At 48.4% G+C, this 6,000-nt stretch overlaps 1 protein-coding gene across 2 annotated transcripts in view; it reads right to left on the bottom strand.

Moving 5' to 3' along the window:
- Positions 1 to 884, bottom strand: part of LOC146009808 (uncharacterized) — a 44,135-nt gene extending 43,251 nt beyond the window's left edge. For both annotated transcript variants that reach the window (XM_083150296.1, XM_083150294.1), the window contains exon 1: positions 771 to 884. The gene's annotated coding sequence lies outside the window, so the exon portion shown is untranslated. The remainder of the gene's footprint in view (positions 1 to 770) is intronic.
- Between the last annotated feature and the right edge of the window lie 5,116 nt (positions 885 to 6,000).

Raw genomic sequence — 6,000 nt, forward strand, 5'->3', positions numbered from 1 at the left:
GACACCACATGCCGCTCCCCCTGTACAGTAGGACACTAGTACAAGCTGCTCCCCCTGTATAGTAGGACACCACAGGCCGCTCCCCCTGTATAGTAGGACACCACATGCTGCTCCCCCTGTATAGTAGAACACCACATGCTGCTCCCCCTGTATAGTAGAACACCACATGCTGCTCCCCCTGTACAGCAGGACACCACAGGCCGCTCCCCTGTACAGTAGGACACCACATGCTGCTCCCCTGTATAGTAGGACACTACATGCTGCTCCCCCGTATAGTATGACACCACAGGCTGCTCCCCCCCTGTAGAGTAGGACACCACAGGCCGCTCCCCCTGTATAGTAGGACACCACATGCTGCTCCCCCTGTATAGTAGGACACCACAGGCCGCTCCCCCTGTACAGTAGGACACCACATGCTGCTCCCCTGTATAGTAGGACACTACATGCTGCTCCCCTGTATAGTAGGACACCACATGCTGCTCCCCCTGTATAGTAGGACACCACAGGCCGCTCCCCCTGTACAGTAGGACACCACATGCTGCTCCCCTGTATAGTAGGACACCACATGCTGCTCCCCCTGTATAGTAGGACACCACAGGCCGCTCCCCCTGTACAGTAGGACACCACATGCTGCTCCCCTGTATAGTAGGACACCACATGCTGCTCCCCCTGTATAGTAGGACACCACAGGCCGCTCCCCCTGTACAGTAGGACACCACATGCTGCTCCCCTGTATAGTAGGACACTACATGCTGATCCTCGTCTATTACCTGTAGCTGGTACCGGTTCCTAAAAATCCACAAAGAAAGCGCACTCTACAGGTGACGTCATGATACTTCCGGTGGTTGGTCACACAGACCGGAAGTATCCTGGAACGCACATCCCGGAAGTTACTTGGACCGCACAGGCCGGAAGTGGAGTATGGCGGCCTCCGGGTGAGGGGATATAATAATGATGAGGAGGGGACACAGGCTGCAGTCCCCGCTCCTCCAGGTCACGGTGGTGATACCATTGTGTACGTGACGTCATTGCCTGGTGATTACATTTCCTGTTTGCCTTGTGACGCAATTACCTCGCCTCTCTGTATAGTAACAGCATTATATATATATATATATATATATATATATATATATATATATATATATATATATATATGTATAATAGAACAGATAGCTGTGAGGGATCCATAATTACCATTTGTCTGAATACTGTAAGTACTGTAAGTCCCAGCATGCATTGCCACCATATTGCTAGTTTGTAACACTAGAACTGTGGCAAAGCATGCTGGGATGTGTAGTTCCCAACAGGATGGCCAGGCCTGGTAATAACATGGTTTCCTACACGAGGCTGAACATTCAGTGTTACACGGTTACTGTGTCAGGTGACGGTGCGGGCTGGGCACATCGCGCATCAGAACCCCGCAGTCCCCGGAGCCAGCAGACGTATATCATGGAATATTACACTAGTAGCGGCTTCCGGTGCCCGCCCCTGACTGTACTGAGGTCTCTGGGCATGCAGCCGGGGGTGTGTGCGTGCTGGCGGCTGTGACGGTTCTGGTTGGACTTTATATCCCAGAGGAACCGGATAACCATGTCGCCCACAACAGAACGCTGCGGAACATGGATTGCTATGAAGACGAGTACCCGCTAAAAGGGAATTGCTGCAGGCTGTGTCTGAGCACTGAATGCAAAAAATATATGTTCCACCAAACAACAACTGCGCCACAAATTGACTGCAGCTGGAACTTCTACTTAGGAGACTACCAGACTCCGAAACAATATACAACACAATACAGTATAGTAGAAATAACCAGCGCTGTCCTATCTGGGGTACCAAAGGTTTTCTTATGGTTCTATCAAATGTTCCAGAGGGGACTCTTGCCACCACACTGACCTAGTGGAAGTGCCCTATGTGCACATAAAGGTATCTTTTAATAGCCGTCTGTGCACATCTGTCTTCTTCTTATGCCAGTAATGGATAGCAAGAAAACGACGGCCCTTCCCTCTTCTCCCTTGGCTCTGTGATAAGGGGCCTTATTCTGGTTGGAGCGTCCGGGCCGTACGCGTACGTCCCGGGGTTTTTTACGATCTGCGCATGTGCAGATACGCTAATGCGCCGGCGCGAACACTCCACAACGCTTACGGCCGGTGTCTCAACGTGCGAAAAACCTGTACGCGAGCGTACGGGTAATGGGGCGGCATAGGGGCGTGTTGATGGGAGCGGCCGAAATAATGAGGGAAAATGGGCGTAAATATGGGCGTACACGGGGGTGTGCACCAAAAATGAGCGGTGCTACTACCGCACGATCGACTAAGGCACCGTTCGTTTCGGACACCAAACAGGCGGCCGCCAACCGCCAGCTAAAACCACCCCTACAGATACCGCATGCCAGCGTGCGCCTGAGTTGGCTAATTAACGCTGATTACTACTCAAACACATACACCTGAATGTAATAAGCAATGCTGCAGTCTATTAACTCCAAACCATGATTTCACTGCCTGCAAGCCACACATGCAGCACGCAAACACATTGGAAGCTTATCTTTCTATACTTCTCGACATTTAAAGGTTTGTTTAATTTAAGGTAAGAATCTTTTTATACGCTAAGGTAGGTATTTGCTAAACAGACACATTCACTACGTGCTTTCATAGACTTTACGCAGTAGCACACTCAATCTAAACAAGTCGACATGTGTCAACGTGTTCGCTCTAATACTAACATAGGTTTTGTATTTAGGATACAATAACATAAACCACATCTAACACCTACAAAGGATGTTTCAGCAATGTTTGAAGCCCATGACCACTATTTTCCACACAATCTTTGTATAGTACCCAAAATTATGACCTGTACCACTATCTCATCTGCTATGATTTGGATTTCACTACACTCTGGATGTAAGATGCCACCAATCACATTATTGCACTCTCATCTCTCTAACAAAGGATTCCTACATCTGCTTATGACACTGTCAAATCATATATATTTTAAAAGTTATGCATGTTTGTTCACAAGCTAATTTATCATGTTTGGCCCATTCACACATCTTTTTTTAGGGAGGACACATATGCATTCCTACACAAATTTACCTTTTCACCCTTATTTGTCTGCCTCACCCACTCCATGAGGAAAGCATTGTTCTGGACCTGCTTTTACCTACTACTGTAGGAGCTACCTCACCTGCACACAAACTGCTTTCTCACCTATTAAGTTGCTCTGCACATGTGCTGACACAAACTAATTAGCAGGGAAAAGTTGGATAGGAACATGGGAATGGCCATGGAGAGGGTTACACATGGGAAACTTCGACCACACTTCAACAAATGTTCAAAAATACCCTGGTCAGTAAGTACACATAAATGTAGTATTTGTTTCACACAAGAAATGACACATACCACAATTTTGTTTTAATTTGTAAAATAAATTTATTTGCTGTTCAGCATCACAGCTTGACACTTTAATGTGAGAAATCAAATAAACAAATAAAATAGACACACAAATAATAAAACAGCCAGAACAAGAGGTTGCATATCTCCAAACATGTGTTACCCTGCAAATGCAATGGTGAAAGAAATGGGGACACCAGAATACGTACTGCAACAACCAGGGTGAATACTAAGCAAGATACACACCACCAAAAAAAAATATCCTGCATTTGTAGAGGTCAAAATACGAACTTTCATGCCCATGGCACGCAAATGTATCGATGGGCAACTCAGGAAGCGGATGTCCAGTGCAATTTAAACCTTTGGCCTCCAACCACAGAGGAAGTGAACCAGGTCTCATTTGGGCCCTTTTTTGCCCCTTTTAGATGGGGCCTTGGGGACAGGGGCCTTTGGCTCAGCTGGCTTTCGGCGTCTTCCCCTAGTCGACACAGGAGGGTCAGCCGAGGTGGAAGGTTGGGGAGCAGCTTGGGGTGGGGCAGCAGATGGGGGATTGTCCCTTAGGGACCTGGCGGTGGACAGCTGCTCCGCAAGAAGTTCATTCTGGCGGCCGAGGTGTTGGCCAATGCTTAGCATGCCAGCCGCCAGAGTTTCATTAATGCGGTTCAACGCCTCAACCTGCAGCTGGTTTGTGGCCTTCCACTCCGCCAGAAAATCCGCCACCTGCTGCTGACGGATCGCAGCATCCACCCCTTGCTGCTCGATCCTGTCCAGCGTCACCAACAGGCTCTCACTCAATGTCTCCTGTGGCTGGGGCTGGGGGCGACGTCTTGGTGGAGGCTGGACCACCTGCTCCACCTGTGGCTCTGCAGAGGAAGATGCTGCCGGTACATCCTGACTTTCTGCTTCTGCTAGGATAAGAATTGAAAACAATGTCACCATCACATACGCAATAAAAAATATCTTTCTAAATACAATGCATTACTGTGACTTACCATCAAAAGCAGCAGCAAAGACCTCCGCCGGGAGCTCACTGTCCATATTGGAGATCCCCCTGATCTCCCCCACATCGATGACGTCACAGGAGTCCAGCTCCAGGGGGGTATACTCCAAATGGTCAGGCATAGGACCGCTCCCGGTGGACATGCTGTGGTTGTACCGGTCAGTCATCTTCCTCTTCAGGGCACTTTTGAAGTCAGTCCACCTACAAGTTTAAAAATACAAATATCACCATGAGATATGTGCACCACTGTGCTACGTGTAGGGTTACCACCTAGTCCCTTTAATTCCGGACACATGTTACTTCCACAGGTTCTGTGGCAGTTTAAAATTAGGTGAAGTGGAGTCTTGAAGTCAGCCAGCCACAGAACCTGTGTAATTAATATGTGTCCGGAATTAAAGGGACTATGTGGTACCCCTAGCTACGTGACATTTCCTAGTGTGGGTGATCTTATGTTTTTTTGCCATGTGTGGCCAAATATTTCTTTGATGGACAAAACCATGTGCACTGCAGGTGAGGCAGGTGTAAAACCCCACCCAAATCTGATTATCTCTGCACAAGTAACACCTGCCTCACCTGCAGTGCACATGGTTTTGTCCATCTAAGAAATATTTGGGCAGAAAGAGTGAACTAGAATAAGGGCCTCAGTTCCTGCTGGAGACTGCTGAAAAATTGACCTGACAAACACACTAACCTTTTCTTCACCGCGTCCCAAGTTCTGACCACTGGTGACACCTGGTTCACTTCCTCTGTGATCTTGTCCCAAAGGTTTCTCCTTGCACTGGCACCCGGCTTCCTGGTTGCCAATTCAATCCATTCGCGTGCCCTGGGCACTAGAATTCGCATTTCGGCCTCTACAAATGCAGGGTTTCTCCTTCTGGTGGTGGTATCCTGCTCAGTCATCACCCTAGATGTTGCAGCACGTTTTCTGGTGGCCCCAGTTCTCTCACCATGCACCTGCTGGGTCACACCTGTTTGGAGAGATGCAACCTCTTGTTCTGGCTGGTTGCTTGGCCCTTGTGGAGCTGGTGGAGGTTCACCAGGGCCTGTTACTGAGGGGCCCGCTTGATCTTGCAGGCGACTCCTCTCTTGGGCCCTCCTTCTCCGCTCCTGTTCCCTCTTCTGTAATGCTTCAAGCAGGGATTCTGCTTGTGCTCTCTGCAGAGCGTCCTCTGCTGCTGAATCGTCAGAGTCAGACATGTTTGCAGCAATTGTGGGCTGCATCTGACTGAATATTTATATGTTAATCTCCCGCCACGAACAAGGGGGCGTATATTTTTCCCCGCAAGGTAGATGCAAATTTACGCCGATATTTCCCGCCGATAATTGCCGCTTAAATTACGCAGGTCTCAATGCACCTGATCAATCACCCGTATATGTATATACACAGGTTGTGGAGCATTGTGGGCTACATCGTGAAATGTGTGCACCTGTCATTCCAATGATGAGTGTTGTCAGCTGGTATCTGTTGGAGTTCGTGTATGCTTTGTGAGTCACATTTCAAAACATCACGTTATAATGCTTGCCTTGCATATGTAATGTCTATGCAATTGTCATACAGCAACATGTTGCATTGTGGCCCTTTAAGCAGCGTAGTTCTAAGTAGACGGTTGCGTG

Source organism: Crinia signifera, chromosome 6 (assembly GCF_055691185.1).
Source record: "Crinia signifera chromosome 6, ASM5569118v1, whole genome shotgun sequence".
Lineage (NCBI taxonomy): Eukaryota > Metazoa > Chordata > Amphibia > Anura > Myobatrachidae > Crinia > Crinia signifera.